The 11,511-nt window shown below is 44.7% G+C and overlaps 1 long non-coding RNA gene across 1 annotated transcript in view; it reads left to right on the forward strand.

The window, feature by feature from the left end:
* The window catches only part of LOC142417875 (uncharacterized), a 35,356-nt gene extending 33,725 nt beyond the window's left edge, over positions 1–1,631 (forward strand). The window contains exon 4 of the long non-coding RNA XR_012778142.1: positions 1,499–1,631. This is a non-coding gene — a long non-coding RNA (uncharacterized LOC142417875). The remainder of the gene's footprint in view (positions 1–1,498) is intronic.
* The last annotated feature ends 9,880 nt before the right edge of the window (positions 1,632–11,511 follow it).

The following is an 11,511-nucleotide window of genomic DNA, read 5'->3' on the forward strand; positions in this document are numbered from 1 at the left end:
CTCCATGATTCTGACCATGTTCCCCTTCTCCCTTGAAAAATTCCTTCATTTGCAGCTATTCCTCTGTCACTTCTGGGCTTAAGTCCTCTTCCCATGATGAAGCTGATTTCACACTCTTGTCATCAGGTTAGCAGTCTCATTGCAAAGACCTCTTTCCTTTTTAGTCCTCAAATACAGATGTCCAAAAATCCAGAGGAACTCAGCGATGAAGTTGCTAAGCTTCCAAACGTGGTGTGGAAGCTCCTACTTAAAAATCCATTTGGATATCACAGGACTGCCAGGTGACTAATGTAATCCCATGGTATTAGAAGGGCCTATGGGGAAATCAAGGGAACTACAGTGCGATAAGGCTGATGGCTATACTGGACAAATCAGTAGAAATTATAAGATAGAACAAAATTAATGGACACAGGAAAAAGTGACAGTCTTTCATGTGTATTTGTAAAGGGAATTCTTACTTCACAAACCTGCTTGCTTCTTTGAAGGCCAGATAAAGCATGTAGATTTAACTACCAAGACTGCATCTGTAATGCTAAATAAATCTGCTCCTAAATGCAATCTCTGGTATCAGACAAAATGGTGCAGGATGCCTTGCAACCAGCCCTCAGTGCCTGGGACCACCAGAATTGTCTGGCTGCATCAGCACTGCATAACCCTTGGCTTGGGTCTCTGCTGTTTAGCAAATGCCTACTTTCCCTTTCACACCAACTGAATAAAGTATAAAGCCGTAGCTTCTCCCCTGAAGTTTTTAATAGGTGACATTAAACAATGGTATGTAGGGAAAATTGTAAACTGCAGCACTGGCATCTGTGTGCATGTTGTTCACAAAATGGAGCATTAGCTGTCAGAGCAGTTTTCAAAGGGAAAACCCCTTACCCTTTGGACTAGATTTGGAGGGACTGGAAACTGAGAAGGAAACTGTGAGAAAATAGATAGAAAAAGACTGGGAGGCCAACATGGGAAGTTCAGGGGAACTTTCAGGAGAAAACAAGACCTAAACTTTTATCCTTTCCACCAGATGTTCCTTCTGGAAGATAAAGATTATATTAATTCATATTTGCAAGCAAACTAACTTGAAGAGTTTTCTTCCACAGATTTAAAGATCCTGGTCATATGGACACTCAGATAGGTATCTTGTAAAAAGCTCTGGGATACACACCATCTTCTTTGGATGTGTATTAATTCATAGAGATTATAAATCCCACCCAAGTGATAAATTTCTGTGACATGGCTTGTTTCAGCTTCTTGCAACGGAGTACTCTGTAATTTGAATTAACGGATCCAGACTCCATACAGATTTAGCTCCACAGTTCTCCGTGAGTTAGGCCACAGAAAACTGGCCGATTTCCTCTGTCCAAGCATGGGGCAGCCAAGACGACACCTGTCCTTGGGAAGAGGGATCTGCTGAAAGAGGCAACAATGTCCTGATGCAAAAAAAAGAGGGAAATGGATCCAGCCAGCCATTGACTTTCTACCACTTCTGTTTCCATCCATACAGGGCCCGGAGTTCACTGAGACTAGAAGCAAACCACAGTCAGAAGAGGCAGAATGAGAGAAATCCCTGGATACAGATGGTCCTGCACAGACATTCAGTGTGGGCAAAGTGCTGCAATGATGACATTTAGGCATGCTGAAAAATCCCATCCCACTCTCTGTAAGTCCCTACAATGTGACTTCCCTTCCCTTGTGTTCAGTGAGCATAAGCTGGGGAGAAAGAGGGGCACTCATGAACACAGGTGAAGTGTGAAAGTGGAGCACTGTCAAAGGCTCTTGAGTTTGTGGCCCAATGCAAACCTCGCTCTCCACTCTGCTTCTTAGAGCAGCATCATCAGCCTTGTACCCTGTCTAGTTAGAAAGAAATCCCAGGACCAGTATCTCCATGTCATTGTCATGGAACCACCTCCAGGCCTCCTGCGTAGGTCCTCCACTCCTGCCACCCTGGACTAAGCCGACCAGGACCTCCTGACCAGTTGCAATAACAGGAAAAGAAGCATGGTTGCAAGCCGCTGGCCTCCATTTCAGGCCCACTGGTCTTCTTTTGTACCCAGAGAGAAGCAACTAAAGCAAGCCCAGTTGGGCCATGTGGGAATTAACCGGCAAAGTTCCAGAAGGCATCTTCTTGGGGGTCAGTACGCGTGGTGTAAAATTTAACCTTGTCAGCAGTGAATTCCAGTACAGAAAGGCAGCTGAGTTGGTGAGCTCCCATCTAAGTCTTTGAAGGAGCACAGCATCAAGGTCACCATTGCACAGTTCATGCTTTCACAATAGCATTGGGTACCTTTGTTGCTCATTAGATTCCTTTAACCATGCAGCCATCCTAGAGCAGCCACAACATGACACACCGCACCATCACAGACATTTTGAGGTGGTGTGCTCAAGTCAAGTGGGCATCCAGTTGGTGGATATCAAAATAGAATGTCCTGATCCATGGAATCTCCCCACCAAATGGAGGGTGCTTTCTGAAAGATAGGTAGTTTCCTCCTTTGCACTGAGCTCGCCCACTCTTTCATGCGACTTTTCCTAAAGATTGGCACCAATGGTATTAAACTTTCACCCCCTGCAAAACTGGAGAGAAGTCATTCACACAAGCAATTAGCAGGAGATCTCAAGATGGCACTGATCTCACCCTGTCCCTTCAAAGTCATGTCATCAGCGTTTACCCTGGCAGGAGGCTTGGCAAGCTTTCCTCTTGTCCTAAAGGAGCCTGATGCAGAAGAAGCAGGGGAGCCAAAGACTGCCTAGGGCAGCAGCCTGCAGCTGTGACCGGGTAAGCCCACCTGTACGGCTTCTGGAGCACAGCATGTTCTTCTCACCCACAAGTGATCTGTGAGCCTCCTATGTGATGCCCCTAAGACCAATTTAAAAAGAGATCCCTTTGTTGTCTCCCCCCATTAGTCAGCCCTAGGAGGCTGGAGAGAGCTGAGAGCTGCTCAGCTTCTGCTCAGATAGTAAACCTGCTCTTGTGAATCGATATTTCCCTGATGATTCTCCACTTGAGAGGCCACACCTATCACAAGAGAAACACAAGAGAAAACAAGCTCCAGCTTGGCCGAGTACTGCCTTTATGAAGGTAAAGACATGCAAGGTTTGTATAGCTACAGTGCAATGAGCTGCCACCCTTTGCAGTGCTACACCCAGCCTGTCCCAGTCCCACACAGCTGGATGAGTGTTCTTCTCAGCCAAGTATCTGCACTTGCGAGGAGCAGGAGTCCACAAGCTCCCTCAGCAGCTTCCACTATATCTCATCATTAGGATCAGATCCAGGAAAGAAGGTTGAAGAGATCCACAGAACCAAAGTAACTGTGCCACAGGCAAGAAATCACCCAACTGTTCTCCAGTATCTCACAGGTGATTGCTCAGATGTTCCTGCATCCCTTAGGTTGTCATTGCCCTTAGTATCTTGCAGCCCCTGTGCTACCTTGCCAAGGAGATTTCAAGGAGAACTGTTCCAGGAAATTGATTGTGCTATTAGGAGCTTTGCACCATGAAACAAGGAGTGGGGCAACTGGGCAGCTGACAATACGTTCTCACTCCATTAACATATGGAGATTGAGCACTTGTCAACTAATTTTTGTAAGAATTGCAGTTCCCTCTTCTGCAGCATCTGAGCTGTGAGGAAACCCGAGGATTCTGGAGTCCACACATGGACTGACAAGTTGGGTTGTCAGAGAAGATTTTGAATGCCCCAGTGCCAACTAAAGAGTAGATTGTCTGCCTCACAGGATGTATGGCATTCTGGAATTTGCATTTAGCTTTTTGGCTTCACGCTCCTGCTGTTTCTGAGAATGCCTGCAAAGTTGGAAGGGTGAGACTCAGCACAAAGAGCAATGAGTTCAGAGTAGAGCACAGAAGCCCTAGTTACCTTGTTTCCAAAACAAAGCTAGTCCCACCATTCGCTACCTTCTGCTGAGGAGCTCCATGGATAGAGCGTTTGACTACGAAGAGAGAAGTCTGTGTTCTTCACTCTCACTCCCACAGCATGGGAGGGATATGCATATTCAGCATCCTTTCCCTGTCTCTGAGATCTTGGTCCTTTACCAGTAGGTAAGGATGTGTTCTGGGTCGATGCACTGTCCACAGTCCTGCCTTGGAGCTTGGCCACTGTGCAGGCAGGCACACTAACCTCTTTTGAGTTAAGTCCCCTTGGTGTGTCACCGGTTGTCTACAAACACATGTGATACACATTATTAACAGAGATAGTAGGTTGAGAAGATACAGTTGAGAAAGTGCTTTGCTGGGATACATTTGTGAAAGTATGCTTTTTTTTCCTTAGGCTGCTCTTTATGTTTGGGTTAGGCCATTTATAGTTCTCTAGTAGACTATGAGAACGTTGATCAGCTTTAACAGCCTTTTCTGCTAAATCATACCTCCAGGAGCATATTGAAGATTCCTTTCATCATCCTGAGAATTTTAGCTGAGAAAGTAAATATTCAAAATTTGTGACTTTTTCCATATTGTCTATATTGTAGCTTATGGTGAGATGAGCAATCAACTCTCACTTATCAGACAGGGTGAGAGACTCAGGTGGTGAGATAGAGCAGATTATTTGTGTTCTACAGAAGCCACAGGGAGCACTGTGCAATCTGAGCTACATGAACAAAGTTTCTGTTCTGCAGAGATTACCAACAAATAACTGGATGCATTTAACAGTGCTTGAGGTTTTTAGATGGGCTGTTGTTCAGGAGGAAAAGGTCTAATTCAATCCATATTCATACAGCTGCATAGACCAGATCCTGAGCAAATAACGCAAACTGAAACTCAGGCTGGAGGCTAGAGCATGCTGCAGATACTCGTAAGGTACTGCAGACAGAAAGCTGCTTTTGAACCAGGGTTACTTGCCCTAGTTGATTGCTGTTGAGGCCACTAGGTGTTTCTGCAGGGACCTCCCAACAGCTTCTCATTTCTGACAGTACAGACAGCAGGGAAGAAATTATTCGGCTTGAAGAGCAATTGTTCTGATTTCTTTTCTTGCTTTTACTTCTGCAGGCTCTTTCTCTTTAGGATGCTGAGGCATTGCTTTAATCTCTTTCATTTCTCCTGTGTCTGTTTGGCATTATGCCCAGAATAGAGAATGGCAGCCATTGCCTAAGTCCTCCTCTTAGGTATCAGTTAGTATTTGCAGGAATCTTTCAAAAAGGATGTTGTTTCAGGATGGATTGCCTAAATTCACTTCTGCTGGGGAATGAGTATTTAGTATCAAGTGGCCTTATATTCTAGAAAAAAAATATTTTGTTCAGTGCCTTGATTCTGCCTTAAAAACACGTATGGCAATGTGAGACCTGGCTACCAAAAGCCCACTTTCTGGTCTAATGCTTTTTCTTGCCAGATTCTGTAACTCATACAGAGTGGAATAGTATCCCCCCCCCCCAGAATAAAGGGCATAATTTCTATTCTGGAATCAGGGTATTAACATATACCACTTTCCAGGTTAAAAAAGCCCACCATCACCCCAAAACAGCAGAGGCTGGGATAGTGACAGACCCTTTCCCAGGAGATACAAAAATCATGTGGAATAGAGTTACACTTATGACTCTTCTAGAAAGAATAATGATACACGATGGAGTCTGAAGTTCCCTAACTTGCTCATGATTTTCCAAAAAAAAAAGAACTCGGCTCCTTGCAGGATTTTCAGCTTACAAGTGCTGTTGTTGGCCATGCTGTCATTAAGGTAGGGCCTGCCTAGACAGATCAGTTTGCTCTCTAGCCTGTGATGGACAGTCTGACAGAGAATGCCCAGCCTCTGCTGTAGCAGCATTTCTGCTGCCCTCTGTGTAAAATGAGAGCTCACAGGGATGTTAGCACAGGACAAGCAGAAATGTCAGCACACTGCTCTGTAGCAAAACTGCTCATCCCTACACTTCTTCTAGGATGTGGCTGGACACTGAACCCTGGAGATGGTAAGAGCATATTTTCCATATTAAAATGTTATTTCTCAATTCAGTGCAGATCTGCTAAAGTGTATGCTTTCAATATTATGTGCAGAATGTGCTCAGTCCATAGTTTTGATGTGTCATCTGGTTAGGAAATGTGCTGTTAAACTAACATTTCTGATAAATGTGGCTGATGGAATGGGCTGAGAGAATTGCTGGAAGCAATAAATGAATTCCCAGGAAGAACTACTGAGGATCATAACTAATGAGACTTAAAACCTGCAGGCTGAAAAGCAGTGTGGGCCATCCATTCTTTACCATGGCAAATGTAAGCAAAAATTTCTGGGTCTACATGTGAGCACTTGTGAAGACAAGCTGATGTCACAGGCTGGCCATGAAGGGCCTATAATGGCCTTGCTATCCCTGTTACTTCTGCTCTATTCAGAAACTAATTTCTGCAGGTCTTAATGCAGTTGTGATTTCCTTCACTACATGTCAAGGAAAGTGAATGCGTCTGTCCTGGGGGGAACTTTGATGACATATTTGTTGCTAAGTAGCTTCCCACAGAGTGGTATTCTTGGAAGCTCTCAGAATGAGTTAACTGAACATGAGAGGAAATAAAACCCACAATCTGGGATTAGAGGATGGGCAGCTTTCAAATGTGCACCACAGGTGCACCATTACTCACACTCCTCCTGTCTCCACAGCTAACATCAGCGGAAGAGATCTGGGCTGTAGATTCTGGCTGAGGAGATGACATTCAGGATGCCCTTTCTATCACCCACCAAAGCAGCTGAGGGGCTCCTGTTACAGAGCAGGTGAGTGGGTGGGCAAGCTGGGAGACCACTGGGTAGAAAAAGGTAATTGAAACAGCAAGTAGCCGGAAGAGGAGGAAGGAAAGGGAAGGAAAAGAAAGTAAGGAAGGAACATGGTATTAACCCTGGGGGGCGACTGTAGCATAACCTAAAATAAGCTGTACTTGTGAGATAAAAGGTCTATGTAGCCCAACTTTCTGTCTTTGAAAGTGATGCCCAGGAAGGAGCAGCATCTTGCCTAAGTCAACATAGAGTGGCACTTCTCTCAAACTCTCCCAACTCCCAGTAATTTGTATTTATGGAAGCCCTGAGCAGGACACAATGTCTGGGTATTTAACAGCTCATGGTGGATTTTTAACTGATGAATTTGTCCAAACACTTTTTGAACCCATGAACTGTTCTCTGAACATATGGCATGTTACTGTGATCCTCTGCTGAGGCTAACTCATAGAAAGCAAACATCCACGTATGCAGTTCAATTCACTTTGTTATTATCTTTGAGTGTTACAAATACGTATCTTCTTCGCACTTCATCCAAATTTTCATATGAAGTCACATATTTGAGGAAGTAAAAACAGTGATTACACTGCAGAGAGAATCTCCCAGGAGCCAAGGTAGACTATGCTATAGTTAATCTGCAGTACATATTTATACTACAGCAGGATATTTTTCTTGTAGTATTTCCAAGGGAAATTTTCTTCCAAACACTAAGGCTCCTGTCACTTCAGAGACTCCACCACAGCCTCCTATGTAACGTTAGCAGACAGATTTCCTTGGAGGTCAGCCTAAATGTTTCCTTAATTGCTCTCTGCATCCATCTGAGATGCTGAGAGAAGGGTACAAATCCCTACTCCTCCTGCAGGGCAAATCAGTTGCGTAAAGCAGAACAGCTCCAGCAGAAGACAATGACAGCAATGTGTCACCAGATAGCCAGCAGCCAGGGTGTCAGGGTGCTGGTGGCCCATGTGGGAGATTAGCAGATGGGGGTTCTAACAGTGCTTGCATCCCCTGTCCTGAAGAGATTCCCTGCTCGCTCCAGTAAAGCCTACCAGGGACAGACCTTTCATTCCATGTGGCTTGTCACAAAGTACTTGGAAATATCTGAGTTTATCCCAAAGGAGAAGTGAATGCTGAGTCCAAAGAAGGAGGGGATGTTGTTTTACATCTCAGTCAGAACTGTGGCCTGAGAAAATGTATCCCAAATCTGCTGCAGCTCAAGATGCAGCGCCAACTTCATTGCATCACTGCTTTGCTGAGCAACACAGGTGTATGTTGCCTTCCTTCCAAATCAGTCCCTCAGGTCCCTTAAAGTGCCTGCTGCTCCCTGAGAAGTGCCTCCACGTGGACAATATCCTGCAAGGTGCAAGGTCTCAGAGCAGAGCCGTCTCTTGACTGCACTGCTGTCTGCCTCATATATTTGCTAAGACTGGATTTCACACCTTAGTGCCCTGATGTATGTATGTTGTCTGCAGTCCTATCTGTGTTGAAACTCTGAATTCAAGGGAACTAATGCATGTAGAAACGGGAGAAAGAAAGGACCTCTTTGTAGGCCCTTTTCCTGGATGTATGGCAGATTCGTTGGTAAATTCATGGAAAATTCAGCTGTTGAATTTAATTTTATTTCCTCAAACTCTTTGTCAAGAAGTTTCTTCCTTTAATACAGAATACTTTCAAAAAATTCCATAACTGGAATAGTTTGCTCAGGAGATACAGCTGTCTCTGTAGTCCAGGAGTTCACAGACCTGAGATCCTCTGCAGTGGGGCAGCAGTTCTGTTGGAACATATGCACTGAATCTATTTTAAACTTTCTCTCTGAGATGGTCCTTTATGGCCACTTTGGAGCACTGTTTTCCCCATAATCGGTTAGTACTTGTCAGCTGACAGGCAGCCCAACTTCACAAAGTGTGCCAACGCAAAAGGCTATCATTCTGCAGTTATGGCAATAAATATCCAAGAGGAAGGCATCTTTGGTTTCCCTCCCCATGGTATGCTGTTTGGATCCTGGTAATTTATCATAATTTATGGCCTCCTCAAGTGAATAGTACTGTTAGTTCAGCATGAAAGAAAACCTGAGAACGTGATTTTTTTTCTGTATGTTCTAGCTATATATGATGTACCTTGTTTAGGCTAGCACATTGCTATAGTTCATATTGCACCATTAGAGAGGTATTTTCTTACAAGTTTAGGAATTCTGAAAAAACATTCTCATAATAGGTCCATAAAAATAACAAGAGTTCTCATTTTTAAAAGGTGTTTACAGTGTGTCTTAAATTAAAGGCAAATTATTTATTTATCAATTTCAAAAAATCAGTGTTTTTATATAACTTAGAATGTGTTCCCCAAACCAACTTTGTTATTCAGGGAAGTAAATAAATGGCACCCTAAAATGGGGACTCTTTCCAAATGGAAAAAGAAGCATCTAATAGATAAAAGTCATATTTCAGATATTAACACATCTACACAATTTTGCTGGGTATTATGAAGCAAAGTGGGATATATACACCTTCTCAGAAATTATAGCAACTTTTCCAGGCAGGATCAGCAGCTGACTATGAAAAGTAAACATAAAAATAGATATGATGATCATCACAGTTTCAGTTGCAAGAAAGCTATTGATATACTAGCTATTTTTCTATAAAAGTGCATATGATACCATCCGTATCTAGACAGTCCTTGGGAGATACTTCTCCAAAACAGATCCTTAAAAGCATAGGCTAAAGGAGATCATGCAATATTATAGATACTCTGTTCTACCATATAGTTTTTCTCATTCAAGTACTTCCTTAATATTTACTCTGAATCCTTTTTACTTCAAATCAAAGTTATCGTCCTGGCAACATAACCCTCTCTTAATGTGTCTTAATGAAAATCTTTCTCATTCGACAAAATTATTTTCACACTCCCACACCCAGTCTTTACTTTTCTCATCTCTTGACTTAAAAAATGAAGTTGTATCCATACCTTTTTCTAAGTCATATTCTTTATACTTGTCATTCTAGCTCCTCTCCTCCTTACTCTACGGACAGATTTTTCTTTTTTCAGAAGAGGTCTACAGAATGTGCTCTATTCAAAGTACTGTAGACTATTGCTAAGATAACCCATTGCTGAGGAAAGCAAACATTCATATCCTGCACCACAGAAAGAGTACTTATACTAATATTTGCAATAATTAGATATACAATTTTTGCAACTGTTTGACATTGTTGAATGTGTATAACCTTGTGCCCCAATTCCTTTTCTCCCTGGCTCAGATGACAAAGCCCGTGCATTTCTCTATCTGATTTCATCCTCCAAATTACTTTGTTTCTCTTCATCAAATTTTCTTCTGAAAATTAGAGACATTTTATCCAATTTTCCAGGGCTACTTTTAAATCTGATCCCATTCCACCCTGCCAAAGTGCTTGGATGCCCCCCTTCCCAAAAGACACAACACCCGTGGCTGCTTCTGTCAGCTCAGGGCTTTTTCTTTCAGCATTGTTGACCTTAACATTTCCAGGCCTTCTTTGGCCCATTCCACCTGTCTTCGTTCTGTTCCAGGGGTGAACACATAAGACCGGCTAACCCAAAGGGTTGGATTTTAACCCTTCTGGTGCGATTCGATCGTAACACATGGGCCAGGAAGTCTCAGCAGCTTTAAAAGCAGCTGTTTTTACGTGAGACTTCTCTGTTGGTCTGTAGCGGACCAGCCACCCAGAGGAGGGCCCGGGTCCACCTTGACGGCTCCATGCTGCCACCCCCTGGCAATGGGTGCCTTGAGCGGTGGGGCCGGTCGGCTGCTGCCTGGCTGGGCTCCCTGTGACTGACAGGAGCCTGCTGGAGCCCTGTGACCGGTACCGCCTGCTCCCCACCCCTGGTAATGATGCCAACGCCTTTCTGCCAAGGATCCCTAAAAGAACTTCTCTGTTCCTTTAGTGTCAAGTGACAAGACCCAAGCTGAGAATAAAGCTGATGGGGGCCTGCGTCCTCTGAACAACAGCCCAAACGGTGAGGCGAAAGGCACAGCCACTGTCCCAGCTGATGTCTCTGGGCCTTGGTTTCCTCTACCTGATTGCCTGTGGTGACTGTAGCAGGCAGTGACGCCAGCTTTTCTGAGCTCTCCAAAGGGCTAGTGGCTTCAGGATGCAGGAGATCTGCAGGCAGAGCTCAGCCTCCATAACCATCGCGTGACAGCCACTGGCCTGGCCAGGGGGTCTCCAGAAGCCCTGATGCTCCAGTGCCCCTTGAGGGATCTCTGGTCTACAGCCCTACGACCTTCCCTCAGTGAGTGCTGTGAAAGCACAGCCTGAGCAAAGGGACGTGGCCTTCTGCAAAGCTGCTGAGCAAGCCCTGCCTCTGTCTTCATCCTCACCCATACGGGGACTCAAGGGGAGGCAGCTGTAAAATCGTACTCTTTCAGAGCTACAGCCCAGCCCGCTGCCTTCATCTGTTGGTGTCCAAGAGAAGTGACACCCCATCCACCCCAAACTGAGCCCCAACTGACCGCTGGAAGTACCGGGGCAGCTGCTGTGTTCCCCATGGGACAGCACGTCCCGGGAGGGCATGGTGAGCACCCAGGCACTGGGTTGGCACAGCATCATTGCACGGACTTCAAAAGGGCCACTCTTGATTTATACTCTTAACAGGGAGTGCAACACTCAGGCCTGCTTCTGATTTTTAACATTTCAGCTGAGAAAGGAGCTGAGCCTGAGCAAGTCTCTCTGGGGTAAGAATAGCATCTGCCACCTTAGGACACAACACACTTGTCCAGCTCCTACATGGCAACACGTTGCGCTGATATATAGAAGGCAACCTACCCGCTGAGGAATGTCTTCAAGCGCTATTAGTGG

The sequence above is a fragment of the Mycteria americana genome, chromosome 16 (assembly GCF_035582795.1).
Source record: "Mycteria americana isolate JAX WOST 10 ecotype Jacksonville Zoo and Gardens chromosome 16, USCA_MyAme_1.0, whole genome shotgun sequence".
Lineage (NCBI taxonomy): Eukaryota > Metazoa > Chordata > Aves > Ciconiiformes > Ciconiidae > Mycteria > Mycteria americana.